At 38.4% G+C, this 21,443-nt stretch overlaps 1 long non-coding RNA gene across 2 annotated transcripts; it reads right to left on the reverse strand.

Moving 5' to 3' along the window:
• Positions 1-4,530: 4,530 nt before the first annotated feature.
• Positions 4,531-17,586, reverse strand: LOC110015141. 2 transcript variants are annotated; one of them, XR_002290256.2, is made up of 4 exons: positions 15,793-17,586; positions 15,624-15,708; positions 6,133-6,208; positions 4,531-6,023 (listed from the first exon to the last, which is right to left on the reverse strand). It is a non-coding gene; the product is annotated as an uncharacterized LOC110015141 (long non-coding RNA). The 2 variants fall into 2 exon arrangements; XR_002873296.1 differs by lacking the exon at positions 6,133-6,208 and having other exon boundaries at positions 15,793-17,575.
• Between the last annotated feature and the right edge of the window lie 3,857 nt (positions 17,587-21,443).

Consider the following 21,443-nt stretch of genomic DNA (forward strand, 5'->3'; position numbering starts at 1 on the left):
AGATTTATTGGTTGATTGTGTATTTGCATGAGGTCATATTTAAAGTAATTTCCGGACTACAAGCCGCTACTTTTTTCCTGCGCTTACAGCCCTGCGGCTTATTCAGTGACGCAGCTAATTTATGGATTTAATTAGCGGCTGCCATGTACGTACTTTAGAACTCAGTGAATAGTTTGAATTCTTTATCTAACACCAAGCACAAGGCATTTATATTCAACACACCTCTAAGCAGCCAAACAGCATGGAGTTGACTTCAGGTCTTAGACACTTCAGTCATGGTTCAACAAAATGAAACACGCATGCCCGGCCGCATCCCAGAATCCTTTGGTGCCATTAGACCCAACGTGCACGTGATCGCCACTACAATATGATGAAGCTTTCAAGTTAAAAGCAATCGTTAAAAGCAGCGTAAAAAAGTCCACCGTCACCAACGGGTTTGGAAAAGCCGGTTTGCTGCGTGACGGAGAGAACAGCGCATGGAGTGAATGTACACTCCATTTACGGTTTCTAAGGAAACCGTAAAAGCGGAATTTTGCTTTGAAAAACTCACAGCCTCCGTGTGAGCTGGAGACATCTTCTCCTGCTGATTGAGCTGCGGGGCCGATGGCAGTCTGAAGGCTCCCACACGTAACAACGCACCCGCCCCTCATACACAAAACGTACAGTATTAAGTCCGATTGCTTTGCACAGAAACGATTTGCTCCATCCACCGGCGCAACGGGGACGAAGGGCTCCTACTTGAAGCCGCCCTGGCCAGAGGTGTCGGAGTAGATAGGAAGGGGAGACAAGGAGCGCGGGGGGCGGGAGCGGAGCGCAGAGGCTTCTGAATTCTGACGCACGCGCCGCACTGAGGCGCGCGTATCACGCTGAGGCGCGCGCTTTTCAGTCGCCGCTGCTGTATTTTACTGGTGTGTTTTTTAACCAGTCCTGTTACTCCCATAACGCTGCCGCGACACAAGCGGAAGGAGAGCTGTACCCGTTCACCCCTCCATGCACTGCTGATACTTGCTCATTCTTAAACACGTACAACAGAATGGCGAGCCGGGCATTGGCCCCGCCTTTAGCCCCTAAGACTCATGGGAAATGTGGAATCGCGGATGTAAATTTCCTCATCATAACTGAGGGATGTAATGTTGATTATATGGTTACTGTTTGTAATTTTATGTATGATACCTAGATTGTCAATAAGTAAAAAAAAAATTAAATAAAAACACCATAACTGAGGAACTTGTGAACAGAATAGAGGTCCATGCTGTTTGACAGATGTCGATACACTCAAGTACATGAGCCAGAGGCAAAGCTGGTACCACCCACAATGTGCTAATGAATTGCACTCACTCTGGGATGCTGGCCGTGATCTGTCAGGATGACAATTTCGCCTAACATATGCGCGGCTTGTACTCTGACGCGGCTTGTGTATGTATAAACCTAATTAAACACGTGAAAATGGGTGGGTGCGGCTCGTAATCGGGTGCGCTTTGTAGTCCGGAATTTACGGTATTTATTTATTTAAATATGTATTTATTTAATTTTGAACAGTATAGGACTCCATATCAGATAGGCATGAAATATGGCTTTTTGAAACATTTAGGTTGTGGGATTTTAGTTAAAAGCATCATAATTGTGATAAAAGACCACTGGGAACGTTTTTATACAAAGAATTGTCATAGAGGGACTTTAACTATCCTCTTAACTGCTGGTGTAGATGAGTGAATTGTAAGTGACCTTAGCAGTGTGTTTGCAGTGCAGCCATGTCTGTGTGCAAATTGATTCAATTTTTGTTTGAACTTGTTAAATGTTCTGCAGATGATGCGTGTTTTAGTTTGCAATGCATTAAGCTCTTTTGGTCACCAGGCATTAATGATGGACACCCTGAAAATGCTGGACATCATTTCCTTTGGGCAGCACAGATGTCAAACTCAAGACATGGAGCTTCACTTTTTTTTTAGTTGTTCCAGCCGATCTTGTAGCTTCTTTCTGGAAAAACACAACATATCTAGGATAAAATGCAGATGGTAAGTTGGGGATGCCTGGAGTTTGACTCCTTTGCATGGTGTGATAAATAATAATGGGCGGAATGCACAGTTCCACATAAAGGGGAACACCTGGACTCCGGAAATTAAACATTACTGAAAGTAAATGTGAAATTATATTATGTGGATTTTCTGTCTCATCCAATTCCACAGATAAACTGGGACTGAATGTTTCTGTGATCTCTTAGGGATTACTTTTCTCCCTAAAATGTTATTTCAGTTGCAATTAAGCACAACAGATTTCCAGATCCATGACTGCATTTATTAAAAAATATATACCACAAAGTCATTTTTGTTTTGACATTGTAGCATGTATTAAACATAACAATACCAAATAGTCAAAAAACAATGTATAATTTGATACTGAACGCTTCAAGAGAAAAAAAGAAAAAAAATCATTGGGGTTTTTTATATTTTGGGGAAAACTCTTGCATTTTGAGACCATTTGGAAAAACGCAACTTTTTTACATAAAAAATTACATATTAAGTTCAACTAACTGATAATTCTAACAACAAAAGCTATCAAAACTAATATCAATCAATTTCTTTTTGGGTCAACTACTTTGAAAAAAATGAATTTTTCTTTAGATCATTTATTGTTTTTACATCCAAATATTGTTTTTTTTTCTACACTAAAAGTTTTCAATTTAAAGTTTCTGTATAAAATAGTGTAAATAACAAAAATCATTGGTGACCATATAGTTATGATCCCATTCCTCTAAATTCAAATGCCATGAAATAAATCCAGGGCACTGGTCTCCATGTTTCTGTCAGTAAGGCTGGGGCAGTTCTTCTAGTACTGTATGTTTTAAGGTGTTTCATAAATGTTGCAGGAAACTAATGTAGCTAATATCACATTAAAAGTCTTTTTTCAGCTCTGACAATAACCCTTAAGAACCCAGACCCATTTTTTCTTAAAAAGAAAGTTACGTGTATTTTACCACAAACCAAGTGGACCACAGAATCATTTTCTGATATTTTTCTGTAACACTTATGTCTCCATTGGTTCTTATGGGTTAAAGGATTTTGAAAAGTGTTTGACAGAGGCTTAAAATATGATCAACACTTTGGGTATTGACACATTACTAAGCCATTATATTCTGTTTATTTTCATTTCGAATGTGGGCGTGTGTAAGGATCCTATACCCACAATAAGGTTTCATCTGAATCCTCCTGCTATAAAAGAGACTTATGTATTCATGCTATAAATATAATATATATTTATTTAAATGCCTTTATAATCTGGATCCCTCCATATATTCTTCTCTGGCTCTGCCAATTGTGGGACACAGTTACCCGCCCACTTAGTGCATTCTTCTCCACATTTAACCCTTCTTGGCTGCATGATTTACCATGCTGAGCCTAATATTAATCTGTTTGACACACCCACACTGCTTAAGATCCGCCATGGCTTTAAAGAAAATCAAATAGGAGTTGTGATGCTGCACTTACAAACATGAAGATGATGTGCAGCAACTAACTCACAGGCAGAAATCAGAGGAATGCCTAAAATGCTGACCCAACTCAAATCCTCAACTTTACCAGAGATACATTTTTACAGAGCTAAATATTATTGTTCAAACTCACATTTTTAACATTTGACTTGGGAAGTTAATTGTTTGGCTGTGAGAATATAACTCTTTTTGGTATTTTTGCATCAGCACCCCACCAGTTTTGCCAGGTTTAGTTAAGAACACCATTAATAATGCTGCTGCAAAGTTTCCTAATGTTTTCAAACTGAGTTATAGTGAGGTACGAACTAATCCCTGACCCTACCCATTGGCAGCGCACCAATACCTATTACCCCCATTCGTGGGACGCTATGGACCATGTGGTTGTTTTTCCACTTATGACAGTGATGGGATACTTTTTTTTAGTACAATACAGAGCCTTACTGTTTTTAGTTTCCCAACTAATTTGAGATAACGGTCTGTTTTAACATGTCTCAATCCTGAAAATAAATCTTATTTTTTCTTTAACCTGATAAAATCTTTTTTTTGTCACAACGATCCAATACAAAACAGTTCAAAACAATAACGGAAAAAATAACAAGCCAGGGGGTTATTATTACATTTTATAAAAAGACATTGAAACTGACGCACAGATGGAGTGTTTTAATCACTTTCTTATTGTCAGAATGTTTTATTGTGTTTATGTATTGTTTGATAAAGTTACAGAAATGAGGGGTATGCTTTGAACATTTTGATTTATGAATGTTCCACTTGAATAAATACAATATGAGATTGTTGTTTCTCTTTCGGCTTTTCCCATCAGGGGTCGCCACAGCGAACAAGTCGCATGGGAAACTTGGCAATGTTTTACGCCGGATGCCCTTCCTGACGCAACCTTCTCAAACCGGGCTTGGAACCGGCAGAGGTAGAGAAGGGAACAGGGAGCAGCCTGGAGTCGAACCCGGGTTTCACGGACGGAAGGTGCCGCAAACCAGCACGAGCTAAACTAGCTCCCCAAATACAATATGAGATTAATTATATATAATGGTTCTTTTTTATGAGACGGACAATGAGTGAGGCCAAACAGTACATGTTCTAAGCACAGGCAGAAGTCTGAGTCTATGTGGGCGGAAATTAAATTGCAAACTTTAGACCGAGTTTAGTGGAAAAAGGGCATGACCAAAATAAATGAACAGCATCTTCAGGGTGTTCTTAACAAAAAGGTACAGGTTATATTAATATATTTTTTTAATCTCTGCAGATATAGTCGGAGGGGGGGGGGTAGTATTTATGGCTTAATTTAGAGGAGAATTCTTTCACTTTATTGGTTAAAAGATATTTTGCTGGCAGATTCCAGATCTTCTTTCATTCTAATTGGTAAACTAGATTATTCCAGTAAATACCTACATACGGAACGGATACAACATCCCTCTATAAAAGTGAGCGTTTACGGCGATTTGTGTTACGTAGAGGGAAAACAAATCTGGCCAATTTCTATTTTAGTTGGGTCAACTAATAATAAAGTTGGACTCTGCAATGATGAGCTTTTGAATAACATACTAACACATTTAGGGATTGCTTTTAGGACAATGTTAAACTCAGATTGAGGTATTTTGATGCTGTATTTAATATTTAAGTACATCTTCTTTATGTGACATGAAAGATCTGTTTGAGTCAAACAGTTGATGAACCAGAAGGATGTTTTCTTCTTTTGCTTTCTTTATCCCACTGAATAGATTCAAATTTGACTGGTTGGTGGAAGTGAGCAATCATCTGTTGTGACTCACAAACACATGTCAAGGTAATGAAAATAAACCACTGTTGAAAGATTTTGCTTACACAACCTACTCTGCCTCAGTACATGGCGAGCCTGATTTACAGAGGTTTAAATTTGCATGTATGTGAAGGTAGATATTATTTGCTTTTTAATTAAAAGGAGTTTAGTAAATCTGATTTTCTCAGCAGGGAGCAGGCACAAACTGCATGAATGAAATAAACACTTAGATTGTGCATGTTTCACCAATACAGTTAAGAACAAATAATGAGAGCAAGTAACCAATTAAATATTCTGTAACCCTTAGTTTTGCCATCTATTGCACATTAATTGTTTGCAGTTACCTTTTGAATTTGGGAAAATTGGCTTTGAAAATGTTTTTCTTGCTACTTTGTTTTGTTTTATTGTTCGTTTGTATTATTTTGTCGATCCAAGATTTGTCTTTAACTCAGATTTACAGTAGAATCGCAAAAGTGTCATGTTTAGGATGAACGACAACAGACCCAGATGCTGGAACGCAGAAAGATCACGGACACAAGAACGGATGTAGTCACTGTTTTATGGTCCAGGAGGAAACTGTTATTCAGTGGAAGTGTTAGGTAGCTGGTGGCGAAATCTGTGATGGCGTCTTGGGATGATGGAAGAGCGTGAGTCCCAGTGGAGGAGGAAGTGAGTGCAGGAAGTCGTGTAGTGGCTGGAGGTCGAGTGCTCAGGTGTAACCAGATGGTGAGTTGATGTGTGGACCCAGGTCGGCAGTGAAAGATCCTGTTGGCAAAGAGGCAGTCGTGAGTACATGTGAGATAGCGAAGATCTAGAAGTAGCTTCAGGATTCTAGAACAACGTGAGACCAAGTACTGCAGCAGGCACATCTTACATGGCGGTCAGAGCAGGAGTGAGTGACAAAAACTGAGTCCAATTAGGAAAGGTGGAACCGAAGGAGTAGATTCTACCTGGAGAGGAAGAGCAGAGAAGGGAGGGGGAAGGAGGAGTAGATCCCCCGAAACACCATAATAAAAAGCCTCTTTTAGTAAATTACAGGGCTATAAAAACAAACAAAAATGCAAGCATGCATAATATAGCCTCAGATGTGAAAACAGCCTTTTAATTTTTTGGAAACTATTGTAAATCCAGAACCATGTAGCCTGTACCCGTTGCAGAACCAGCTGTCCGACTACACTGTTCCGTTGGGGATTAAACCTATGAAGCCACAGTTTTTCCCCTTACGGCACAGTCCCAGCATTTGTGTGAGGCCTGTGTGAGCCATTTACCTTGAGGATTTATGGCTGCTGTTTTTGTTTTGAGTGGCTGAGCAGCTGGGAGCTCATATTGGGGCAGAAAAAAAAACCTGATGCAACTTTTTAGAAAACAAAAAGCGAAGGTTGAACACCACCTTACAAAATTAATAAGATTCAGCTATGAAAGTGTATTTCTAATTTATTGAGTTATATAAATCTACAACAATTTACAATGTATTACAAATAGGGAGGGAAATATGTTTACATTGAAACAGAGAGAAAAATAAATCAGTAAAATGTAAATCTGGTTTATAGGAGAGTTCACATTTTACTGCAAGATGTGGAAAACAATTTTAAAGCTGTTTCGTGTAAGTAGAAATAAACAACTATTTAACTTGGATTGTTCTGTATAAAGTTTGCCTTCATCAGGCCTTTGTCAATAAACAATGAATTAGTGACTATTTAAGTCAACAGTGCTTTTTTGCCTTCACAGCATGCCCATAGAATTCGCCTACAAAATTATCATGTAAAATTGGTGTCGGTACATAAGCTCCTTCAACAACAAAAGAACCAGGAGTAATAATAACATTTAATCTTTCAGCACACAATGCTAACACTGCAAAATAAACAGTATAATGAAAAAACACATAAACATCGGTAAACAAAGGCCAAATCTTTCCCCGTCCCTTATGGCTTCTCCCTACCTATCCAGTTATAGGGGCATGTGGAGGGTTAGGGTTATCCAAATAGGTTTTTTTTAGGGGCTAAACCTGGGTTAGGGTGTTCCGCGTCGCGCTGGGCCACAGAGGGGAGGCATTTTTCTTCATGTGGGTGTGCTCTGAAGCACAGAGGTTTACATTTAAATTTAAGTAATGACTTTTTGTTTTAGGATGATCTGTTTAAAGTTATAAAATCAATGTTTTTATGTATTTCCGACCGCTATTGGCTTCGTGCTAACGTAGCTGACCTGCGACTATTTATGACGTCACCAAGAAGGAGTAATGTCTGAATTCGAAAACAGTGTTTTCCATAACTCTCCTTTTGTAGGGCTAGATGTAGGGAAAGGGGAAGAATTCGAATTCGGCCAAGTATTTGAATTTTTGAGGAGGGAGAGGTTAGTGCTTAGTGAGGTCTATGCTTTTTATCAGCTCTCCATCTGTCTTTTCAATCCAGGAATTCATCCTTCAATGGATTATCCAGGAGTGGAGGGAAGGAACAAACAAAAATGTCGTGGTATTGTATTGAAATTGTTATGCGTCATCTATTTTCCTCAATATCAGGAATATTTCACAAATGTGCTATCATTCAACAACAAAAAAAGAAAAAGAAACTCGTGCTTTTGTGTAGGAAATTAATCTTAGAGAGTTTAAGATTACTTTTTTAATTATAACAGATGTTCTTGTCATAATATTCATGACTGCTCTCTCTTTTCTCATTGCAGCAATGACTAACTTATCTTTTCTGTTCTAAAACAGATGGCAGGGAAATTGGTTCTGTCCATCTTCATGTTCTTGCACCTTTACAGTTACTAACATCTTTCTTTTGTCTAATTGCAGACATTTGGTGGCTTTCACAGCTGCAATGACTAACTTATTTCATCTCAGATTATCCAGGAGTTTTGTATTTGTTCATGAGTTTATTTCATTGTTGCAGCTACTAACTTAAATGTTCGTCCAACAATAGATGAGCCAGTATTTTACATGCTTATTTGTCTTTCTGTCCTCTCAAACCCATACTAGTCTTGGCAAATAGTTGCCGAGTCTGGTTCTGCTGGGAGTCTCTTCCTTTATTTGGAGGTAGTTTTCTCTCTACCGTCAGTTTTGCTTGCAATCGCTCGTTAAGGGTGTCCAGTTTCAATGTTGACACAATGTACAAATAGGATCGCAGGTCCTGCGGTGCGATTTCAGCATCAGACGCAGCACATCGGTCTGGCAGCAGGGCATTTTTTATGGCATCACGGTGTGATTTGGGCATTGCGTCTCATTGAAAATGTGAATACTGGAAAAGAAGACGGATTGCCTGTAGAATCAGACTCTGCTTTGGCACGTGACATGTTAATGACGCAATCAACGGGTGGAGTCCAAAATTAACATGGGAGAGAATATAATCGTGCTACTCCTGAACTTCATAAAAAATAAAATTCTTTGCTTTCTTTCTGAGCTTTCTTTAGAAAATGGGCGTCAGAAAGAAAATTTTGTGAAAGACCCTAAAACAAGGGACCAAGACTTGACAAGATTAATTGGGGGGGGGTGATTGATCATTTTACATTTTGAAAAGGGAATAAAATATTTTGGGCTCAAGGCACAGACAAGTTTCTTCCATGCTCATTCTCTTCATCAATATCCCACTGGGCTCATTAATAGAGAGCTATGTGGAACCAAAGATGAGGCTGTAGGAATTCTTTGAGACTAGAGGTAGAAAATGTAAAATACAGACAACTTTTTTTTGTGTGGTTCATACTCGTTTAATGCACTTTCCTTCATCTGCTCTGAGATGATTGTGATCAGTCTGGATTATTTTAAGAGGGTTAGGGTTTAGGGCAAAGATAAGCAAAGCTGCATGTAAACTGACCTGAGCAGGGAGACATGAACCTGAGATTGTCTTTTTTTAAAACAAACAAATGGAGGCAAATTTTAAAACTTGAAAAAAAAACTCAATTGTGAATCGACTTTATAAATAAACGGAATAGAACTGAAATAAGCTCGGGGGTGAACCCTCCTCACCCACGGGAAAGTTACAAAGGGCTGCATGGTGGCATGATAGTCAGCAGAGTCCCCTAACAACTTGAATTTTGGCTGGGTCCCTTCTGTGAGGAGCTTCCATGTTTACCGCGTGTGTGGCTTTTCTCTGGACACTCTGGCTTCCTTTCGTAGTCCAAAAACATACATAGGTTGATTGACAGCTCTAAATTGTCCCTTTGGAGTAAATGTGGCCCTGTAATAGTCTGGCAAATGGTCTGAGGTCTACCCCCCTCCCCTCACCCTGAAGCAGCTGGGATAGGCTCCCATGAACCTCCACAGGAATATAAGATGGATGAATGGAAATCTTCCCCTCATAAAAATGTTCTGGAGGCACCAATGGCAACGTGTGCTTTTTCTACATTTAGACTAAAGCCAGTACTTTTTAGGTAAAACACTTTTTTTTTACAACTTCCAGAAATTCATGCTAAAATGACAATGCCAGAAGCAACAAAATCCTCCTATCTGTGCCCCATTTTTCGATTCTGTTTTTGGTTTATGGCAGAAGCACAGAATCAGTCTCACTGTTGATTGCTCTTCTTCTTGCACCATGCTGCAGGTTCATGCTGAGAAAATGAATTGCTTCTCCTTTTCTCTCCATTTGTCTTCACTGTGGGCAAAGAAAAATGCCACAGAGGACTATTCTCAATTTTTCTTTCTTTCCCTCTTTTCTTTAAAAGACAAACGTGCTATGAAATATTTGGATCTAAATCCTTAAAACTTAGCAGTCATATTTGCAGTCAAAAGTACAGAAACTATGTTATATAAATTATATAAAATATAGATGATGGATTGAAAGAAGAAAAAATAAATGTTATTAAACCTAGCGTGCTGCTTTTAATGAAATTGTAACATTTTACTTGAGTTCCTGCCAAACATTCTTCACTATATTATTTAAAATAATTATTCCAAACATCATGTTACAATATCAATATCTAAACCAGTCCAAAAAAAGAAGGTTTTTTAAGAATAACACTTTTTTTTAACATTGTCTGTTTTTAATACAGATGAGATTTATGGTTCTTTAAGTGGAAACAGATTCAGTGAATCCACTCTTTTTTTTTACAGCCATTTAAAAAGTTGTGTATTTTTATAGGATGATTTCTTTCTTAGAAAGCCTGCTGTTATCTCTGTTTTATAGTTTGGAAATAAAAACACAGGGAGACATTTGGAATTCAGAAAAGGGTTATTTCCCTCCCTGCTCGTCCAGTGTGAACACCATGGGCGAAACGCGCATTCAAGAATGTGTGTCACATCCCTGGTGTGAAGGTAGCATGAGGCATTCATTTTATTGGATTTGGGTTGTGTGTTCATTTAACTTGATGTTTTGTAGAAAAGCAGCTGATCACACTAAACACTGGTGTCTTTTAGAAATGTAAACTGTACTATATTACTTTATAATGAAGTTCTTTCAAGTACTGAGTCAACACACATACTGTAACTTTGAGGTATATTCGTACTCCTGCTTTTGGATTAATTTCTCAAGTTATGGCCACAGGAACATTAGTATTTTGCGATCCTAATAAACAAATACAATTGATAAAAACTTTTATCTGTATGGTTATTGCTTTGGCTCTTTATTTTTTAATGGAAAGAACTATTGGTTACGATTTTTCTCAAACAAACAGCAGTTCTCCTTAATGTGAGCCTCATACAAATCTTTTATGAGGCTCCCCTGCTCCACAGAGGAAGATGTGGGAAAGTTTTCTCAGAGTACATATAAATTCCACCGAGTGGATTGCAACAAAAATACAGCTCCCCTGCCCAGTGCAGTTTATGGGCTCAGCTCCTCTGTCTCAATTTTGATCTGTGGAATGAGATCATCTATATTTAATGATGACTCTAATGAAGCTTTCACATTGTGTTTGCTTGCTCTCCATTCTCCTCAGCTGCCTCCTCTTGAGTACACTTAACCTAAAAAAATACACCCAAAACACACTTTCACAAAGGCCAAACAGGACAATAAACTTAGAAATTTAAAATACAAGTTGTGGGTCAGTGCATGGAGGTGATGTGTGTTCTCCTCATTAATATGCTCATACATGCTTGTGTTTAAGTGTTTGTGGCAGCTTGGGACAAAGCCCATAACTTGGGGCTAAATGTCTAAAAGGTCCCATTGGAGTCAGTTGAGATGACCAGCTAGAATGATGTGTTCCTGGCTCAGATAAAGAGTTCCTGGGGGCAATAAGCTGGATGACAGTGATCCATTACCCTCCTGAAGGCCCATTTCTGAGAGAACACAGAGAAAAGCTACTTTTCTCCCAGTGCCAGCTTGTTTACACACACTAGATCTGGTTTAGTCCCAGATCCACACAGGTCCCTCTCCTAATTCCATCCATTATTCAACATAAAGAAAAGGGGGCAGGACAGTGACTGGAAATGAATGTCCTAATTAGAACAGAGAAAGAAGAGATGAATTTATGAAATGGAGGGCAGTTTAAAGTCAGGAGGGGTTAGAGTGAGGGAAACTTGGGAAGCAGAGGTGACAGAAAAGGGAAATACTAGTAGTAGTAGTGAATTTGAGTTAAAGCAGGGGTCGGGAACCTATGGCTCGCGAGCCATATATGGCTCTTTTGATGGTCACATGTGGCTCGCAGACGAATCTTTTTTATAATACTTTTTTTTTCATTAGACCAGTCCTTCTCGGGCGCGATGCGATGTCAGAGGCGCGGAGTAGTATCGGTGTATGTAGAGAAAAATCAGCGCCAGCATTATCAGTTTACTATTATCTATTATTTCACAGAGTTTGTACCAACTGGAAACCTGTGAATTGCCGTGCCTAAAACTGCGCGCTCCCGTCTCTGAGAAAGAGCGCGCAGATGCGGGACGGGATGTGTGAGGAAGAAAGCATGGGGTGGGGCTGAGGTGTTGTGTGGACAGGCAGCAGGTGAATCGCGCAGGGAATGTAAATACGTAAAACCCGCTGCCCGTCATTCACTGCAGCGTGTAAGTGTGTTTGGCTCCGTATCTGCATGTGATCAGTCTGTCTCACATCTAAAGAACATTCAGACCTACGATCACGTTTAAAGTCTCAACGCCTGCATGGAGCAGAAACTCCACGTAAACCAGACTAGACCATCAGCAAAACTACCACGAGAAATACTCATCATTTATTAGCAACAGCATAACAAAGTTATTAAAAATAATCCACAGACTTATTGTACTTTAAAAATGTTGAAATTAAATCAAATGCACACATTCACTTGTATATTTAGTTTTAAACATATTGTCGCGGACTGAGTTTTACTGGGCGGCTGTTGGGCCGCGTTAAAAGTTCTGGAGTTCATTGAACGCATCAAGCAGAGATCTGATTGGCCCTCAGTTCTGTCGCTCAGCCTGTTGTTAGGTAATTTGGACCAATGGGGTTCAGCTATGGGCCGAATAAGGGAAATGGGAGGGCTGGAGCGGCAGTGAGGGGAGACGCTCTCTTGTCTCGGCGGAGAGATTCAGGAGTTGCTGAATTAATTGTACGGCGTTTGTTGTGGTCTGCAGTCACCAGAATAAAGAACCTTAAAAGAGGTTAAGTCTCCGTGCCTCAGTATGGAAAAGGGACACTACATTTTTGTATGGCTCTTTCTAAATTACATTTAAAAATATGTGGCATTTATGGCTCTCTCGGCAAAAAAGGTTCCCGACCCCTGAGTTAAAGCAACACAAAAAAATCCATGAAATAACAAGATCACTTTTTATGTCTTTGTGTTACCTTGTCATGCTGTTTTCATCTCTGATACTGGTTTATAGAGACTAAAGATTGGAAAGAAATGCTGATTCATTTAAAGACAATGAGCTAAATTTAAGTACAACTATGGATTTTAATTTAGCATATTTGTCTTTTGTAATATTTGAGTTTAGTCCCAATTGTTTTGGACAAATGTGAAGCAGCACATTATAGGATTGGAACATTTATAAATGTCACACAGCTTGGGCAGAACTTAAATGTGTTCCCACCCACATTGTCTGCTACACCAGTCTTTCTAGCTTGAGATCGTTATAGCAACGGTCTCCTGCAATGGTCTGGAAACATGCATTCTGGGCTGATAGGCGATTGTAAATCATCCACAGGGGTGAATGAAAGTGTATTTGGTGGCATGACAAAGACACTGAAGAAAAGCTATAAATGTGAATTTGTTTTGCTGCTATTCTGTAGAATTTAACCTTTGATATTTTAGAAGCTTTTCAGAGAAAGAAAATGTTTAATTTTAAGTTATTCCTGTAATTTAATCTTTATGCACTTTAAGATAAAGTCATAATTGACCATAACCGACACTGAACATTAAAATGGATTTGAGTTTTGTTTACATGTTTTATTTTTCTTCTGAATTGGGACTGTAGTCATTCTCTGCGCTTGCTCATAACTCACAACTGGTTAACAAAAACATTTGTTGGGGTGATGTTGAAGCTCAAATACTTTCCCAAGTCTGTGCTGTAGTTATAGGTAATTACCAACTAATATGTGTATGTAATTTCTCTTTAAGTGCAGTGTGATGTGTGTTTAACAGAAAGTAAGAATCAAGGATAAAAAACAAGTATTAAAAAAATGGGTACGAAATGATAAGTTGGAACCTGAACTTTTCCTTGTGGTGATGCTGTTTAGTGGAAATGTAGAGTATAGATCTTAACTTTAATTAAGCAAACAATTATTTTGGGAAACTCCTGAGATATTTTCAGACACAAACCTGCCCACAGGGTGTGCAAGGTCAATGCTGCACTCTGTTACAGCGTTAACAGAATCCCATTCTTGGTCATTTGATTTTAAATTGGAATACAATTAGGACTGGGTTGATAAAATCGATAATTTGATCTAAGGCTAATAGATCAATAATCGAACCATAAAAGTAGAGATCAATCTTTTATGCCTTTCCCAGTGATCTAAAATAATAAATAGTGTGTAATTTTAAAGCAGTTTTCTACCTTCCACGAAGGCCCAAAGAGCTTCACAGTCCCAGTACCCCATCATTCGATGCTAACGTAGAATGGGATTTCCCACGGGATGGCTAATGTTAATGCTCAGTCGACCAAAACATACATTGCTGAATAAATAAACAACTTTATATAGTCACATTCATGAATTTTCCAAACTCTTTCAAGAACACTTTTTTAAAAAGTAAACATTTGTGGTCTAAAGTCTAAAGTGCCCAAACTGAAACGTCCTCCAGGAGAGGCAGAATATTTATTTCTGCAATATGAGCTGGTTTGGAGCCTTAATAATGTTAATAATCTGCACATTTTTGATAGAGGTTCTCCATTTGAGAAACCATGTAACACTGTATGGTGTTAACAATCTCATTGGTTTATTATTTGTATCAGAGTGATAAAACGTAAATAGATTATTATTGTATTTCTATACAAATATGTCTAAATGTGTGAACCATGTAAATTCAAAATCGAATCGTATCGCGTGGATCTAAAGAAAAAAGCGAATCTAGCACAGTTTGCTCAGCTGATGATGATATATAGTGTATGTCATTTATGAAACAATTGTTAAGCTGGAGTTACAGAAAAAGGAAACTAAAAGGTAAAAAAAAATTAAGCAAGCAGTGTTAAACAGCATATTTTTGTAAAACCATAATTATGAAATAAATAAGGACAAAAATATACATTCTTTACCATTTTTAAAAATTAAAAAATGAATGTTGTTCCTAAAGAAGAATGAAATTGATTGTGCAAGAAAAGGAAAGCTCTATAAGAAAATGTAATGCTGGTGCTGATGCAGATTAGACTGTATAAACTTAAGGTACCTGTATATTGTTAGGGGTAGGATTGAAAAAACGTTTTAACTTCTTCCTACTCCATTTCTAACTATATATTGATGTCATTTAATTTAATTTATAATCTTTATAAAATTTTCCTTTGTTGTTTTCTTTTATTGTTGTCATTGTTTTCTATGTATTGTTTGAAATACATTTACAAACAAATGTTTATGTATCTGGCATTATTATAATTAGTGGTTACTTCTATTGTAAAATTAGCTCAAACATTTTTCCCCTGAAGCTTGATAAACTAATAGTTTGATTGATTTTCACACCTCACAGGGCGATTTTTCACAGCTATAGTATCTTGTCATTTCATTTCTCACAACAGTGTGATTACGGCACATTGAGGTTTTCTCAAAATAGCTTTCAGAAATCAGCTTGAAAGTGGGTGTAAAACTACTTTACATATTATTTTTCTGCTCCAAGAACATTTTTGCTGCTAGACAAATATTTGATGATTATATTATCGTTTAATTGCATTGAACAATTCTATTTATCATCTGATTACAAATATTAAAGAAACAAAATGTGTTGGGATCATGCAAAAAAGTTACATTTCTGTTTTGTTTGTCATGGTGCCTCTGTCAGCCCCAACCCTCTCTGCCCTGCTCCGGCGGATTCCCAGCTGTTGCCACTCACCTCATCAGCCTACTGCCTTCTCAAGGAGATCCACAGCCAGTATTCGTCGCCAGTTCGTTGCTCCTCCATGGTGCTTGTCTGGTCACTTATGTTTATGCCAAGTAAGATATTCCTGTTAGTAACCTTGCCTTTCGCCTCGCTTCCAGGATTCAATCTTCACGAGTGTTACCTGGGATTGCCTCCGGAACCGCCTGTTTCCTCCACGCTCTCTTCGCCTGCTGTTCATGCCCTCTCAGCCTCCATCGAAGCCCTCCAGCCACGCCACGTCTTCTCGCCACTTATCAACAGTCTCGAGCCGAAGACATCACCTCCAGAAGATCACCTACGAGAGCAAATAAATCTAATTACTTACCTAATAACTCTCCTGTGTTCCTTCCGGGTTCCAGCATCTGGGTCTGTCTCGAAGTCTCGAAAATCATGACATTGTTAGTAGTTTGGTAGTTTTTCTAATCCTCTTCCAAAGAATTCCCTATTCCCTTTAAAAAAAAAGGAAAATATGTATTTTTATCTGCATAGTTTGGTTTGGTTGGTCCATATCAAGTGTGAATGGAAATCTGGATATGCTAAAAATTAGGTCTGAGTCTACTATGACACGTCCATTTCTTTATAATGTTTTAATTTTTAAGTTTTTATTATTGCTGACCCAGAGGGAGCATCTACAGGTTGTCTAGCAGAGGTCCATGAGGCACTCCCCATGGTGTGGAGAGTCAATCACGTTATGACAACGAATAGAGGATCCAAGCCTGGTAATTTTGTGGGTGTGCCTCAAGGAGCTGTTTGTGGCCATGCTAACACTATACAATGTCCCCTTCATATTTACTACCTTTTACTACTAGGATCAGTACTCCAGAACAGCAGAAATGAGTACGACAGTCGAGAAAAATGGATTAGGATGAGCAGATGCCGAATAAATGGCACTGATCTGGTGTTTGTCCTTCAGTTGAGAACAGAATTATTTAAAAAAAAAACCCTGTCAAACTCTGCAGGCAGTTTCTCACCTAAGCTCAGGTCCTCTTTCAGAGGTGGTAGTTTAAAGATCATGAGCAGTATCTTTGATCACAGGCACAACTGTCACCTCAACTTTCCAAGCTTTCTCCAGTTCATTTTTGCACAATACATATCCTTGAAGTTGTGTCATGGCATCTGAAGCAAATGATTATAGGTTCAGATGCCATGATTCACTTTTAAGACTACTTGCTGACGTTGCCATCACTATGTATTGCCAAATCTACCATAACAGCTTTCCTGTTTCCTTCATCCACCACTACAATATTTGGTTTGGTCGCCATTATATCTGTACCTGAAAATCCCATAAATAAAAAAGAACATTTACTAAACAGTGTCCTTTTCCAGCAGACTAATAGTATGAACACTTACTCCTAAACTAAATTTACTGTTTTACGATGGAAATCAGCGTAATGCAAACTCCTAGCATGTCGTTGACACAAACTATTTTTTTTCAATCAAATCAACTCAGGCGCAATATAAAATCTAGATATAACTATTAGGGCAATAGTGTTTTTCCCCAAATCCCATTTTTACTCAAACAGCAATGTGTGTCACTCTTTGTAGCAATTTTGTGCTGCATACATACTGTTCCTAAGTAAATGCTACATTAGCCACACATGGCTGACTTAAATAAACTATATTTGGTCTTTGAACTAAAAGTAGCACAAAGCCAAAATAGAAATCAAGCTAAGATGTTTGTCCTTGAGCGTCGCACAATCAGCAGTAAAAACCTGGTCTCCAACATGTGGTTGGCAACTCAAAGGGATCTGGTATTTTCAAAAAAAAAGGTACGTTTCCCCATGTGGCGCAGTCCCTGCTCCCAATTTAACTCCTTTAATTACATGCCTTTAAAATTTGGATTGCTCGCTGGCTGCTTGGTGTCTGCTTTTGGATGCAACTCCGGGTTATGTTGCTGGTTTGGGGGCCAGAGAGATTGCAGAAATGTGGGGGCTTGTTCTGGCTGTGAGTGAGAATCCAACGTGGTTTACCTCTATCTCCCTTCATGCAGGGCTCTGTCTTTCTCTGCCTCACTGTGTTTTGTTTTCTTCAGGGGATTTGGCGAGCTCTAACTCAGCCGTCTAAATCCATTGTGGCTGCTCTACACTCCCTTCCAATCCTTTTATACTTCTCTTTTTTGTTTCTCAAGTCTTCTTAGTCTGGATTTTGTATTTTCTCTCCATATACCACTTTTCTTCTGAAGTCTCACCTCAGCCAGTTTGGTCTCATCTGTTTGTAAACCTACAGTTCTCACTCATTTCTTCGTTGTTGCTTGCTTACCCGGTTACAGCTCCATTCCTCCTTCTGTACTTTTCATCACCTCTGCTTTACTTTTTTTTTTTTTTAATCAATTTTATTTATGATTTCCCTTTCATAAAATTCTAGCACCTTTTTTTTTAACTTCTGTTTTGCAAAATTATAACCAGATTATAGCCAGAAACGTGATGGTTGTGTATTACATGCTAAGACTAGGTCAAAAATGAACATCTTTCTTTGATTTAATCTTAGAAAAACAAAATTTATTTAAAAAGTTCTGTCATTAAAACAACTTTGCTCCAAAAATCTTAATGCGACAATTTAAAAAAGGTAACCAATCTTTTTAACACACCTAGTGCTAATATGCACTGTTTTTGTCATTACCACATCATAAATTAAGGATTTGTATTTGAAATTTAGTATTGAGAACCCACTGACAGACTGGTGATCTGTCAAGGGTGTTATCAACCTTTGCCCAACAGCAGCTAGGACAGACTCCGGCTACCCTGTAACACCAAAAGGTTTTAGCAGGTTCAGAAGATGGATTAAGTGCTGACCACAATTATATTAAATTAAAAAGTAACCAGGTTCAAAATCCAGAATTAAAGTATTAAATAGTCTAGAAATGTAATAAGGACAGGACAGGTAAGGTTTAAACAATGCAAAATGAACTCATTGTAAAATATATGTTTTTCATTGGTACTTCAAGTTAAAGGAGGTTAATATGGAGCAAAGCTTGAAATTGAAGAGTTCTTGTAGTAAGACTGAAGACTCTCCTGGAGTCTACACAGGGGGGCTGATTTGGGATGAGTCAAATTGAGGTACTGAGAGAGCTGAAGGGCATTGCGTAAGTAGAGTAAAGAAGGGAAGAGTGTTGCTTCAGAGGTCTGCAGTGGTTCTAAAGAGGAAGCATAAGAAACTTGATTATTCACAGGTGATTGGCTGTGAGATAGATGCAACCAGTTACAGCATGATTAGGTGGAGGCTGTTTGCATTGATGAACAGGTGATGTGAGAAAGTGGTGATGTGAGATCTAAAGTGCAGCAGATTGGGCTTGTGGGGTCAATATAAGCTTTAACCCTTGTGCTATCTTAGATGACCCCACCCTTACTTTGACGTGTTATTCCTAACATGACAAAGGTGGATAAAGGTGGAAAGATTTCATGTAATCCATGGACACCAGGGAGGATCACAAATCATTGAAGAAAAAAGGTTCAGCGCACTGTTTAGTGGGTCTAGATGACCCAACTCCCAATGTTAAAGTGCCTAGGATAGCACAAGTGTTACTAAATAGGTAAAAAGTGTGAATTAAAACATTAAGCAAACAGAGAAACAGCAATGGCAAGAAAGCAAATGACCTGACAAGACTGAACAGAAAACCAAACACCTGGATAGTTACTGAAATGAAGCCAGCTCATAGTGAGAAGGCCCTGGTTCAAGTCCCAGCTGTGGGGGGTTTGCATGCTCTTCTTTATGGCTGTGTCCAAATACCCTCACAACTCTCTAACCACTAAAAAAATGATATAGTTCAGGACTATATGGTGCCCTGGGTTTCAAAAGTAATTCAAGATACTGCGCTCACTACTTTCTTTTTTAACCCCTGATATGACATCGCTGATTTCCTGAAATAAAATTAAACAAAACTGAACATTTCACGAAGACTAGTTATGAATCCTCTGTGTTCTGATGATGAAAACTGGGATGGTTTATAGAAATTAAATTTGACTACAATTTTCTAAAAGGAAAATTGTTCAAACCCAGTGCATTATGGTCTATATTAGCCAACCTAGTAAACATTGATGGACTCTAGTTTTATGAAGAGACTTATGGGAAATTTCTAGGTCACTGGATTTTGGAATTGTAGATTCTGACAGCCCTACAAAATGAAGAGAAGGAATTCAGACACAACCCATGTGTGTTTTCTCTGACCACCACAGCTTCCTCCCATGGTGCAAAAACCTCTCAGCTTGGTGACACTACATTGCCCCCTGAGTGTGAATATGAGTGTGTGTTGTTGTCTGTCTCTGTGTGGCCCTGAGATGGACTGTCCAGGATCTGGGTGGGTTGGTTTCACCATCTCTCCCTGTGACACCAATGGTGTAAATGATGAATAAACCTGATGTGTCTGAGATAAGACTGAGACAACTATCTCACATTTCTGACATGTATGTTTATTTACCTTTTTAGTTCATCTTAATAGGTGGAATCCACTGTTGTATGTATCCATAAATTGGCACACAAACAAGCAGGGAGGACATAAGAGTTAAAATGTTTATGTATATAGATTATAAGTTTAAACAACATAATAGTTTAAATCAGTTTAACAAAGAATAGCTTTTGAAACTTAAAGGACCTATACCATGCAAAATAAACTTTTTGAGCTTTTAAGTGCAGTATAATGCTCATTTCTCACTATAAACATCCCCAAAGTAGTATTTTAATCCATACATGCATTTAAAAGTATGCTGTACTCTGAGCACCAGCCCCCCTCAATTCACGAAAACGAGCTGACGTAGACCAGTGAGAACAGCCCCTTCCAGGATGAGTCTGCGCTGCCAGCACCGCCACGGGCTAACTGACACAACCACTTTCTTCACTAAGCTAACAGTGGTCTGCAAAATGCTTTCCTTTCATATGCACAACACCATATATGTTCCAATTGTGTCCAGTCTCCAATGGCCACTGGTGGGCTCTAATAATGACCGGGATCCTTTAAGAGCTTCTTTGAACGTTGATTTTTGATCAAAGATTGACAGGTGCGTGTGTCTCCAGGAAAATGATTCACATGAAACCGAAGAGGATTTTTGATACGAAGATTGATGCTTCAAAGAGAAAGGACACGTTCACAGGTAGTGCTAGTCAGAACATAATACAATGTTCTCAGCGTTTCGATAAATTTTGAAATGTTCATCCAGTGGTGGTGGCTGCCTTTCTTGACCAAATTTAACCCCAAAATGAACCCATTAGCCATCATCGGCGTCTGTGATGGAATAAAAGCCAACCTCCAACAGATGCCTCTCTCTAATAAATGCTGCCAAATTTTTGGAATAAACGGCAGGGCTACTAAAGGCAGATTCACAATTTTTGGAAATTTTTGGATGTTGTTTGTTTTCATGGATGAAACACAGATTCGCTGAGGAGGCTAGCTCTGAGACGGCATCATGAAATAGACGGCACACAGAAGGAGCTACAGGCGGAGCCTGAGAGATCCAGTCATCTCACTTCAGGGTATGAAAATACTTCACAAATAACTAATATTTCATAAATAGATTTTTGAGAATCAATTTAATTGTTCTTTAGAGTGCCAATGGTAATATATGATCATGTATATGGATGCATTTTTCTTTTAAAAGACTTAAGAAAAGTATGGTATAGGCCCTTTAACTGAGTTTGTTTTTTTATTGGTTTTTAAAAACATAGAATAGAATGTATGTGCATTTTTACTTTTGTACTAAAATTACATACAGATGTATACCTTAACAGTTTTTAAAAGCAGACATGACACAAATAATAAACTCATTCATCTTTTAGTGGTTCTTAATGTACTTCCTGATGTCA

This window comes from Oryzias latipes, chromosome 5 (genome assembly GCF_002234675.1).
Source record: "Oryzias latipes chromosome 5, ASM223467v1".
In the NCBI taxonomy this organism is placed as follows: Eukaryota; Metazoa; Chordata; class Actinopteri; order Beloniformes; family Adrianichthyidae; genus Oryzias; species Oryzias latipes.